General features: G+C 39.7%; 1 long non-coding RNA gene across 1 annotated transcript; it reads right to left on the bottom strand.

Moving 5' to 3' along the window:
• Window positions 1-226: 226 nt before the first annotated feature.
• Window positions 227-11,336, bottom strand: LOC147361787 (uncharacterized). The gene is made up of 3 exons (XR_015138255.1): window positions 11,111-11,336; window positions 2,039-2,118; window positions 227-730 (listed from the first exon to the last, which is right to left on the bottom strand). It is a non-coding gene; the product is annotated as an uncharacterized LOC147361787 (long non-coding RNA).
• Window positions 11,337-12,365: the final 1,029 nt, after the last annotated feature.

The following is a 12,365-nucleotide window of genomic DNA, read 5'->3' as shown; positions in this document are numbered from 1 at the left end:
GAGTCGGACATGACTGAGCGACTGAACTGAACTGAACTGAACTGTGATTCACGAATAATACAGGATGACAAAATACATACATACGTGTGTGTGTATGTATATATATATTTGTGTACCAACTGCAGAATAAAAATGACTGGCTACCTGTCTTACTTTCAGAGCTCAAAAATCTTAGTTTTGTACCTTGAAGTAAATTAACCTCAAGTTCAAGGAAACTTGCATTCCATTGGTTCAAACATATCTTTACTCAGGGCAAAATGAAGACAGCATAATTTTGGAGTCATGTTTAGATCAATTAAACCTTCATTATGATGGCAATGTTAAGGTCCTGGTTTACAGTTGTCGAAGAAGCTAGCTGCCAAAGCAATACCCATTCTCCTCATCTGACTTAATAACAAAACTTTGATTTTATTCCAGGTAGCTTTATGACCAACTAAAGAAGTCCTTTCACAGCCCCCAACACAGCCAGACATGGAATTCAGAAAGGATCCTTAATAGAGGAACAGTCAGCTTGCTAGCACCCTCTTACTTTCTCTTCTTTCTTTTGCTTCCTATCTGGAACTCAGACATGGTGGCCAGAGCTTCAGCAGCCATCTTGGACCATGAGAAAACCTTGAAGATGAAAGCCTGCGACAAAAGGCAGAGTAGGAATATAGGAACAAGCTGGGTCTTGGATGACTCTGGCATTCCCCTATGACATCTCAAGTATCCATCCTCAAAGTTCTTTTACCTAAGAGAAAAGCAGTTAAAGGATTTGATATTTTTTGACTTCTCTGGTGGTCCAATGGTTAAGAATCTGCCTGTTAATGCAAAGGATATAGGTTCTATTCCCGGTCCAAGAAAATTCCACATGCCGTGGAGCAACTAAGCCATTGCACCACAACTACTGAGCCTGTGGGCCTGGAGCCCTGGCTCTGCAACAAGAGTTGCCGCAGCAATGAGAAGCCCACGGATCACAGCTAGAGAGCAGCTTCTGCCCAAACACAGCAGTGAAGCTTCAGCGGAACCAAAAATAATTTTTTTTAAAAAGAATTTGTTATTTTTGTTGGTTGTTACTAGCTGCCAAATGTTAATCCCATCTGATACAACTGTTATATAAGAATATGACTAAAGGTGATGAAACCCCATTAACAGAGGAGACTGGTGGCCTACAGTCCATGGGATCACAAAAGAGTTGGATACTGCTTAGCAACTAAACAACAATAACAAATTGTCTGGATTAGTAATAACTGTAAAACTCATCGAGTGCTTGCTCTGTGCCAGTTTCTAGAATACTTACTATACATTATTTCATCTAATCCTATAAGAACTCTGTGGAGTATCATATATACTCCATTCTTCATATGAAGAAACTGAGCTCAGAAATGTTAAATAACTTGCCTAATATTAGGAACTAGAAAGTAAAGCTGCTAGGACTCAACCTGAGACAGGCTGACAAGAGATCTCTAGCTCTACATTTCCCAAAGGTGAAAGGAATGCAATCCAGGTAACAGAAAGTGAAGAAGATTTTATAATTTTCAACAGGTCAGTTATTTATTTATTGTTATTACTGAATGTTTATCTTGAGCTTTGCTCTTTAATAGAAACTGATTTAATTTAATAGAAATGAATTACATCTTTTCGTCTTTACAGCTCCTTGGTTTAGGGGAAAAGAATCTACCAAACATTTCCATACATTTGTTTAATTATCGTAAGGAAATGATGAAACAGGGAAGGTTTTCCTTCAGAGCCCTCACAATCCTCATCCATCCTTTCCTTACCTCTAATTATCAGTAGGGCTGTTGCTGGATTATGCAATTCCAGAGAGCTCTGTTCGTGTCCATAGTCATCACTGACATATATTCATTACTATGATTTTTTTTGGCATGTGGCAATAAATGTCTTAAGAAAGAGTATTTTATAATAACTTGCACATGGACACTATATGAACTCAGATCAAAACTGGTTGTGTGCTGCTCCAAGCACCCTAATTTATGATCTCCCACCCAAAGCACCCCCAAAAGCACCCCAACAGCCCCAGTTCTAGTCATGAACTAACCTGAACCCAATGAGCAACGTCCCAGAGAGCTGCCAGTGTCTTGGACTTTAATCTTCTCATCTCCATTCAAGGTTTTTTAGCTGTCAAGGCAATAAACCCTATAAGCTAAGGTATGATAGAATTGGAAATCAGTCTTTGTTCTTGGTTTCCTTTCTTTTCAAGTGTCAAGTTGCGCTTGGACACACAAACTCTTAATTCATAGATGTGTGTATGTATGTGTGTGTGAGAGACAAAGAGGAGAAGGAAGAAAGAAAGGAAGACAACGGGCCAGGAGAGGGAGGAGGAGAAAAAGAGAGGAATAAATTTTAGTAAAGTAATAGCCAATTAAAAATACAGTCTCTTACTATAACCCCTAACCCATCTCCATTTTATTCCCCAGATGAAATTCTTTTCAATACTTACACTTTTTTCTGGTATTTACCTCCATGTTTGTAAATAATCCACTTATACTGGTATGTCTCATTTATCAAGTTCAAGTTTATTTATTAATATCCTGCTATGGTAAATGGGGATTTACATCTCTTATACCACCAATCCTACTTCCCTTACATCTGCCACTCTCCCAATGTAGTTATACCACAATTTTAAGTTAAATCAATATTCAGTGTTTATATTTTTATGACTATGTCAGTGTTGACACTTCAGAATCATGTTTTTTCCTGTTAAACACCGTTTTCCCCAGCATTAATATTTGCCTTATATTGTCATTTATTAACATTAATATTGGTAACTTCCTAATGTCTCAAGAGTCTTTGATACATTGTCCACCTTATCTCTCAAATATCAGTATTTTTCAAGTACTCAAACATGTAAGATAATGTTTCTTTTTTAAAATTTTTATTTATTTATTTATGGGTGTGCTGGGTCTTTGCTGCTGCACATGAGTTTTTTCCAGTTGCTGCAAGCAGGGGCTAGTCTCCAGTTGCAGTGGGCTTCTCACTGCAGTGGTTTCTCTTGCTGCAGACTGTGGGTTCTACGGTCCCCAGGTTCAGTAGTTATGGCTCAAGGGCTTGGTTGCTTCAAGACACGTGGGATCTTTCTGGGCTGGGGATCAAACCAATGTTCCCTGCATTGCAAGGCAGATTCTTAACCACTGGGCCATGACAGAAGCCCTCAGATAATATTTTATTTCTATTTCTTTCCCAGGAGGCTCCCCCATCCTCTTGTTCTAATCTTGATTTATTTTGGGGTATGAGAAGGTTGGATGGCATCACCTACTCGATGGACATGAGTTTGAGTGAACTCCGGGAGCTGGTGATGGACAGGAAGGCCTGGCGTGCTGCAGTCCATGGGGTCGCAAAGAGTCAGACACGAGTGGTGACTGAACTAAACTGAACTGATGTTACACAGCTGTCATACAGGGTGACCTTTTGCTATTGGCCAGTTCCTTTGTCTCCTACTTGTGTTGGCTCCCTTCTTTCCTGTAGCCCCTGAAGTTTGTTGTCCTGGATACTCCCTCATGTTGAAGTACCTTCTCCAGTAGTTTCCTACAAGTTACATGTTTGAATTCTCAGGTATCTGCAAATGTCTTTATCTACCCTCACTGTGCTCATGCTCAGTCACTTAGTTGTGTCTGATTCTTTGTGATGCCATGGACTGTAGCCCACCAGACTCCTCTGTCCATGGGATTCGCCATGCAAGAATACTGGAGTGGGTTGCCATGCCCTCTTCCAGGGTATCATCCCAACCCAGGATCATACCTGTGTCTCCTGGGTTTCTTGCATCTCCTGCATTACAGGCGGATTCTTTACCACTGAGCCACTGGGGAACCCATCTACCCTTATACTTGATTATCAATTTGTCTGGGTGGAAATCACTGTCTCACAAATGTTTGAAGAACGGCTTCCTTGTCCTTAGGATGCTGGATAGCTGCTAACAAGTCTGATGCCATAAGGTTCTAATTCTCTTGCATGTAAAGACACTTAAAAAAAAAAAAAAAGACACTTTCATGATTCCTTCATGACTGGTGTTCTGAAATTTTATGACCATATGCCTTGGTTTGGATCTTTCTTCATTTATGTTGCTGATATTCAACAGGATACTTTCAATCTGAAGACTCATGGCCTAAATTCTGGGAAACTTGCTTGTTCTCTTTTTCTTGAACTCCTCTTTCTTCAGATATTCTCCTAGATTGATCCTTATGATCTATTACATTTTTTTTAATGAAGGTTTTTTTTCTTTGATATTTTGTCATTTTTTTTTTCTGGTAGATTTTCTTAAATTCATCGTTCATCTCTTCTATCAAAGATTTTATCTACCATATAGTTAAATTTCTAATAGCTCTTCTTTGCCACTTTTCATTTCATCCTGTTTTTGTTTTTTAGAGATGCTATATTTAGGGGGAGGTTAGATATGCACTAGCCTGTTTATATTTGGGCATCAGGTCAGGAAGGAATGGTTGGTAGCCTTCACTGGAGAAATATGAAGAAGAAAGGTACTAACACACTTGCTAAGGTCACCAGGAATGAGGTAGTATCAGAATTCCTGCTTCTCAAAGTGGGTTCAGGACTGTCCTTATTTAGCTAATGGAGCAACATTTTCAAAATTCAGATACAACTGAAGAGTGTGGTTTAGGTTACAGCAGATATTAGACAATCTAAGGGACCAAGAATGATTTCTAACCAGACAACTTTCTTATTTTGAGTGTATTAAGCTCTCACCCATACTAAAAGATCCATTTAAACTTTATTTTTGTCTTCTAATTTTCTGGCTACAGGTTCAGAAATAACTTGGGCTGCTTTAGAGATGATAGATACTTGCCCAGCTTTTTCTATTTTGATACTATTCACAGTAATACTTGATATCCACAAACTTTATCACACAGAATTACTTCCCTCAGTTTCTTTGTTTATGACTCTCTTTACTGAGCTAAACTTACACTTTGCAGTTCTTTTCATTTTATTTTTTTGCTTGTTTGTTTTTTAAATCTTTTCTGAAAGACTGATCAAGTAGCCAAAATCTATGCACCTTCTCCAGCTGTCGAATGAGCCTCAGATTCGTCTCTCTCTCTTTTGTTTACCCCCAAAAGAATCCAACTGTATTAACTTCCCTTCATGAAGTTCTACAACAGTTTGGGTGAGGACAAATATCACAGCTTCACCCCTCCCTTCAGCTGGTTGGTCCACATTTCTTTAGAGGTGGAATTGCATGTGATATGAAAACAGGGGCAACTGGAACGTTGTTGAAGAAGGGAGAAGCAGTCCACCCCTTTCTTTTGAAGGCAGTAGAAGCTGGCATGTACTGATTTACAGACCCAAATTTTAGACCTGTCTCAGCAGTGGCTGCGCCATTTCCTCTCTCTCAGAGTCACTGCCCTGAGTCACTGCCTAGCTGTTGCTAGGTGCTTGTTTTCTAAGTAGTAACACACTCCGCCCCCACTTCTCCACACACAGAGTTCTGGGGAATTGCCCCAATTTGCAGCTCTGCTGAGGTGGTTTGTGACTCATCCTCTTTTCTCTCTAATGACCTTTTAGAGCCACAAGAATAATCCCTGTTTTTATTTTATTTTATTATTTTTTGGTCATTTCTCTTGTAGGGCTCTTATTTATTTGAACACTGGTATAATGAAGTCTAAAATCAATGACTATGTTTTGCATACCATTTATATAAAATTGGCTTTCTCTTCTGCTTCCTAGATAAAATGTTTTATTTCCATTGGGGGAAAAAGAGCAGGAGGATCTTATTTCCTGTGGGACTGTGGACTATATTTTCCCATTAAATGCTATTAGTAATTGTCCAAAATAAAATATAGAACTGCAATCTTAGGCATTCTATTAAGGATCTGTTTATTCAAAACTTTATTTACAGTATCTCTCCTAGAATGACAAAGATTACCAGTGCAAGCAAAATTCCCACATTCAATTTGTACATTATACTGCAATCTCAAGTGATTTAAAAAAAAAAAGATATCTTAACCCCAGTATCTTTGTTTTATTTTATTGTTACACTTTAAACCTGTTATCATAAATATCCTCACCTTTGAAAAAACTTACTGGCTAACATTTTCTGTTAGAGCTCTTGGCATACTTTTTAGCATTTTAACCTCCCATAAAGTGGAGAAACCCTAGTGAATGGGCCATAGAAAACATCTTTGTGTATGTACTTAACTCCCATCACCAGCCCTGGAGCCAACAGGATTAGAGAATTTTAAGCAGCTCAGTTTTGTTGGAACATAAGGTGTGAAGGTGGGAATGGCAGAAGATGATGTAGGAGAGTGTTAAGGAGCTTACATTTTGTTATTTTAGAGTTTGTCGTAGGTCTGGAGAAAAAGGCTGGACACAAGCTAATTTTAGGTAGTTTAAAATCTAATTTAGAGCAACTCTCCTAAATTTAAAAAACTATATTTTAAGCAATTCAGAGGAAAGAGTATAAGGCTCCAATATAGTTCAAGAGGGTTTAAAACTCCAGAAATATTTCTCACCATATAATTCAAATGGTCCTGGTAATCACAGTGAGTAGATGATACGCACTGTAGTGTTATTGGTTTAGTATACTCATGAGTGGGTGAAAGGGGAGATAGCAAAAGAAAAAATAAGATTCACACTGAATTTTTTTTGTAATTTCACATTTAAATTGTAGTTGTATATATTTATTTATATATATAAAATTTTTGTGTATAAATATATATATATGTGATATTACACGCACACATGCATGTGTATATATGTCTATATAGTGGGAAAAAAAGCATATAACTCTGGAATAGGCTTCCCAGGTGGTGCTAGTAGTAAAGAATCCACCAGCCAACACAGGAGACATAAGAGATGCAGGTTCAGTCCTTGAATCGGGAAGATCCTCTGGAGGAGGACATGGCAACCCATTCCAGTATTCTTGCCTGGAGAGTCCCATGGACAGAGAAGCCTGGTAGGCTACAGTCCACGGGGTTGCAAATAGTCAGATACAACTGAAGTGACTTAGCTCACACTCACTCATGGACAGTGTCAAATGGTAGAACTATGTCTAAAGAATAAACTGAGATTATATTTTAAATACCATACATAGCAAGCTGTTTCTTTTTTCCTTTCTGCTTACTTCCTTTCCTCCCCCACACCTTCCCTTCTTCTTTTTTTTTTTTTTTTTTGTTATATTTGACCAAGAAGGAAAAAAAAAAAAGAGAGAGAGAGAAAGAAAAGGAAGAAAAAGCAGAGAGAGAGAAAAGAAGAGAAGAAAGGAAGGAGGGGAGGAGGAGAAAAGAGAAAGAAAGAAGCCCAAGTTCCAGCTCCAGGGGCTAGCACCTGCATGTGGGAGTCCCAGCCAAGCCTGCCATGGTTCCAGCATGTTTCATGCATGTTTCCAGTTGGCCATTGTTGCATGGTGGCAATAAGACATTAATAAGCCCAAGTCATTTTTATATAACCTATGTACTAGGAGTAAGATGGTGTCTATGACACAGTAAAAACTCTACCTAGAACCTGGATGAGACACACATAATAGCATTTGCTTAAGACAGTTTTAGAAACCATATAATTTAACTATAGGGTTTCCCTGATGGCTCACTGGTAAAAAATCTGCCTGCCAATGCAGTAGATGCAGTTTTGATCCCTGGGTCGGGAAGATCCCCTGGAGAAGGAGATGGCAACATATTCCAGTATTCTTGCCTGGGCAATCCCATGGACAGAGGAGCCTGTGGGCTACAGTCCATAGGGTCACAGAAGAGCTGGACGTGACTTATAGACTAAACAACAACAACAATTTAATTACCCTGGAGTTTCAGGTGGGCATGATTTAAGTAAGAAGAGCAGCAGCAAATCTTGGTTTTATGAGATCTGAAATGTATTCAGTTTGGGAGACACTATTGAAGACAAAGTAAAAACCAACAAATTCGTATTTTCTGTGGTCCTTCCCGAGGAGGAGTTATGCAAGCAAGGGACCCTAAGGCTTAAGCTTTAATTTGCCTTTGCTCCAATAAGGGACTTTCTCTGATGTGGCAGGATTATATACTGGACAGTCACAAAACCATCTCCAGCACCCAAACACATGTACTTTGCAGGACTCAAGAAGCAACACACTTTGCCCACATTGCAAAGAACATGAACAAATGAGTGACAATTATGTCTATTCTCTCCAGATGGCTTTATAACTGGAACCACTCTAGATGCATAGGAGAGAAGTTAAGTCATTGCACACAGCGGATGCCTTAGCGCAATATGGCCAAATTTGCTCACAGAACTAGTTGAGAAAGACCACCCTAGCTTGCTGTCATCTGGTATTCTCTACTGAAAATATTTCACTGGAAGTTACACAATAAAATATATAAGATATATATGTCAGAGTGTGTATTTTTACTACCCTTTAAAGCCAGGTTCTACAAGACTGAGTCATCACTTTAGACTATGACCCCAGAAACAGGGCTTACTCAGAGTGGACATGGATAGGCAGATAAGATTCTCTGGTTGTCATCAGAGGAGTAATATAAATCATTAGCACCAAGAGGTGAAGATGAAGTCATCAACAGGAAATGAGGAAAAACATCAGAAACCATGGTGGTCAGAAACAGGTATCAAGTCTAAATATGGAGGAAATGTCGTAACCCTGCTTTTAATTGGTGCTGTCTACATGATACAAACACGAGCTTGATGGGATGGGCCCCAAGTGAGACCCAATGGCGTGCTAATGATATAAAGAAGGCACACTTCTCATTTTTTATGCTGTTCTAATATTTTCTTTCCGGGGAGAACAAATTTTTTGGTGGACAATCATGAAATGAATGTTAGTTAAAAAAAAAATATAGCAACCTACAATGAAAGGAGAGGTTGCAAACATGTCCACAATCTACATGCATTAAAGTCTCCTCACTTAAGTAAATTCCATATCAGTTGTGTGATAAATAGTTACAGATTAGCTATACCTATGGGAGGAGACATTTAGGAAGGATTCCCAGAAAAGGCAACGCATGAGATGAATCTCAGAGATGCACAGAACAGTACAGGTAGACGAGGCAGGGTAAGAAAGGCCAAGAAATGTGAACAAGACCTTGCCTATGTATTTGTGGTGCTTGAGGGACTGTGAAAGATGAATTCAGAGCAGGAGTAAAATAAAGGTTACATCACATTCAGAAGAGATAAGAGGATTATGCTACAGATTTCTTAAATGGTTGAGCCCAAGGAAGATTTTAAATTGGATTATTAAAGATTGCTTCATGCCCTTCTAGTTTCCAGCATGGATTAACTTGAAAAGATCAATACATCCTAAACTCATCTCTCCAAATCCCATGAATACCATTCATTACTGGCAGTAGAGAAATGTGTCTGTGGGCTTAAAAGTGGGGGAGAGGAGGGAAAGAGAAGAGGGGCACTGGCTGAAGGGCTGCAATGAATTTAGTATAACCTAACCTGCAATGGGAAGGCTATGGCAATAGGAGATGTTAAAGCCCGATGATTAAAGACACAAAAAGAGAAAAAAAAAAAAAACGTGCCAAGTTTTAAAAATGTTAGATCAAGTGTTGGGCTTCCCAGGTGACTCGGTGGTAAAGAAACTGCCTGCCAATGCAGAAGATGCGGGTTCAATCCCTGGGTTGGGAAAATCCCCCAGAGAAGGAAATGGCAACCCACTCTAGTATTCTTGCCTGGAAAACCCCATGGACAGAGGAGCTTGATAGGCTACAGGCCATGGGGACACGACCTAGCAACTAAACAAGAAAGATGAAGAGGTACAGGAATTGAAGGCAAAATATAGTACCAAAATATGAATCTCAGGATACTAACAGCAAGTGTGAACAGTTTGGGGTTAAATCAGAGGAAAGAGAGAAAAATATGATTAATAATGGGAGAACATAGGAAGTAAGTCCCGAGTTGTTCGGTTGCTCAGTCATGTCCAACTCTCTGGGTCCCCTTGGCCTGCAGCATGCCAGGCTTCCCTGTCCTTCACTATCTCCTGGAGCTTGCTCAAACTCATGTCCATTGAGTCGATGATGCCGTCCAACCATCTCATCCTCTGTCGCTCTCTTCTCCTACCGCACATGAGAATGGATTAGAAGTGCAGATCCCCAGTTCTTGCCCCAGATGTACTGAATCAGAAACTCTGACTGGGATCCAGCAATCTGTGTATTAACAAGCCCACCAGGTGACACTGGACCAATTAAAGTTTCAGAAACACTTTCCTGGAATGTCAGCTAGAGTTATCAGCTTGCTTTAATGGGAGTAGGGAACTCAGCCTAATTTCAGGGCCCAGTTTCTGTCTTGACTGTTAGGTATTAAAGGTTTTTTCTTTAAAAAAGCTACCCCCAGTTTTGCACTGCGTTTTAGATTTCAGGGATCAGTCACAAACTGTTCTGTTAAAAGGATCTGCCGCAGAGAATGTCATTTTTTTCTAACCACTGAGAGTTACAATGAGCTTTTTATAGCGCTCAAAATAAAAGACATAAAAAGAGAAAACTTAGTGAACTTGCTGCTGACTCATTTGTACCAACTGATACAATTTATGAACCATCAACAATTTTCACTCTAGCTATTATATAGTGACTCTAGGCAATTATTTACAACAATGCTTCACAGAACTTTAACACTTAGTCAAGCACAAAGGTTCCTATTGTGTATTTCATAATAGATAACATCAGGTTCCATAGCACATCCTCTTCATTTTGGGGACAGGAGCTTAGAGAACAGAAAGTACTCTGTAAAACAAAATGTAATCTATTTTAGGACATTTATTTCTACCCTAGTAAATCCAATGAGCAAAAGGTAATTTACTTGATGAAAAAAATAAATAATTTTCTTCTCAATGGGTTTATGAGTCAGGGTCTAGTTATGAGACAGAAACCACACCAATTATTTAAACAGGAAAAGTTCGATATAAAGAATTGTTCAATAATAGAAGGTGGTCGTCTACTAAACTGAGTAAAAGGAGTCCAGCAATGTCGGATGCAAAAAAATAAAGCTAATATCCGTAAGCTGTGAAAACAGACAGTAAAGGAACTACGTACCAAGAGATCTTCCCCTACCCCCACTGCCACCACCCCAGGCTAGGATTTGAGCCTTTTCAGAGAGAAAGCAGCTACTATAGTAATACAGCCTGCCGTGCAGCCCAAGAAGCGGTCTGAGTACAGGCTGGCACTGGTCTGTGGAAGGAGCTCACCATTGCTGGAGGTGGTGAGGGGCTGGAAGTGATACATCATTTGCCAGAAGGTGAAGGCAGGTCAGAGCAGAGCTGTTCAGGCATGTGGTAGGGAGATCATGGCCTCAAAATATGACTGAGCTCCTCTGCACAGTAGACTAGGAAGGAAAGGAAGGGAAGTGTCCTACTGAAGGTATTGCTTAGAGGGGCACAGTAGTGCCCCCTCCTGGCAAAGTCTAATATTCCCTTTGTTGTTGTTCAGTCACTAAGTCATGTCTGACTTTTTGTGACCCGCTGGGGGTCACTGTACCCTATAGGGTCCTCTATCCATCAAATTCTCCAGGCAAGAATATTGGAGTGGGTAGCCTTTCTCTTCTCCAGGGGATCTCCCCAACCCAGGGATCGAACCTGGGTCTCCCACATTGCAGGCAGATTCTTTACCATCTGAGCCATCAAGTAATGAGCCTCCAGGAATTTCCTGGATCCCAGATAAAGTATTCTTTGCCTCTATGTGTGGTAGCAACCCGACTTCCCCTGAGGAATTGAGATCACTTATACCAGGCAGTTGAGTGCCTTTTTTTCTTCCTGTCACCTTTGAATGACAAGGTGGAAATCTTATCTTTCAGTCCAATGGAACCATTATTTTGTCTTCTGGTGGAATCATTCTTTCCTGAGAACTAAGACTCCCAAACCAGTGGAGCTCAAAACTGCTAGCACAGGAGGCAAAGATTCTGTAAGTGGATTATTAGGCAGACCAGAAAGAGAAGCTGCTCCTACTTCTACCTCTTGGTCTCTACTGCTATGTAGGGGAGTAGAGAGTACCGTACAAGTCTCGGATTCAAAGTATTTGGATAAGTGTATTCCCTAAGACAGACTCCTTATCTTCAAGGTAGTTTTTTCTCCCAAACTGGAACTATAATTGAATTTTTGTTGGATTGGCCAAAAAGTTCATTCAGATATAACATCCTATGAAAAAAACCTGTACAAACTCTTTGGCCAGCCGAATACATGTACTAATCAGTTAGGCCAACTGCTTCTAGGCCTCTGGCTTCATACATTTTCCTAAAAGAGAGGACTTTTTTAATGTTTGTTTTTAGAGCAAAAAGCGAAAATGGCTTAGATCAAGGGTGACTTGAACCATAGTAGAACATTTGACAAATGCTGTGAAACATTTGGGGAAATACGGATTAAATGGATGGCTTGGATTAGAAAATAGTTGAACACCCATTTTCAAAAGATTCGCTGGTCAGTGTCACCTGAGAAGGACATGTCTAAT

The sequence above is a fragment of the Bos grunniens genome, chromosome 12, assembly GCF_055505025.1.
Source record: "Bos grunniens cultivar Pamir isolate PY7600 chromosome 12, Bosgru_T2T1.0, whole genome shotgun sequence".
Lineage (NCBI taxonomy): Eukaryota > Metazoa > Chordata > Mammalia > Artiodactyla > Bovidae > Bos > Bos grunniens.
Note: the sequence above shows the minus strand (reverse complement) of the source record. Positions and strands in the feature narration are given on the sequence as shown.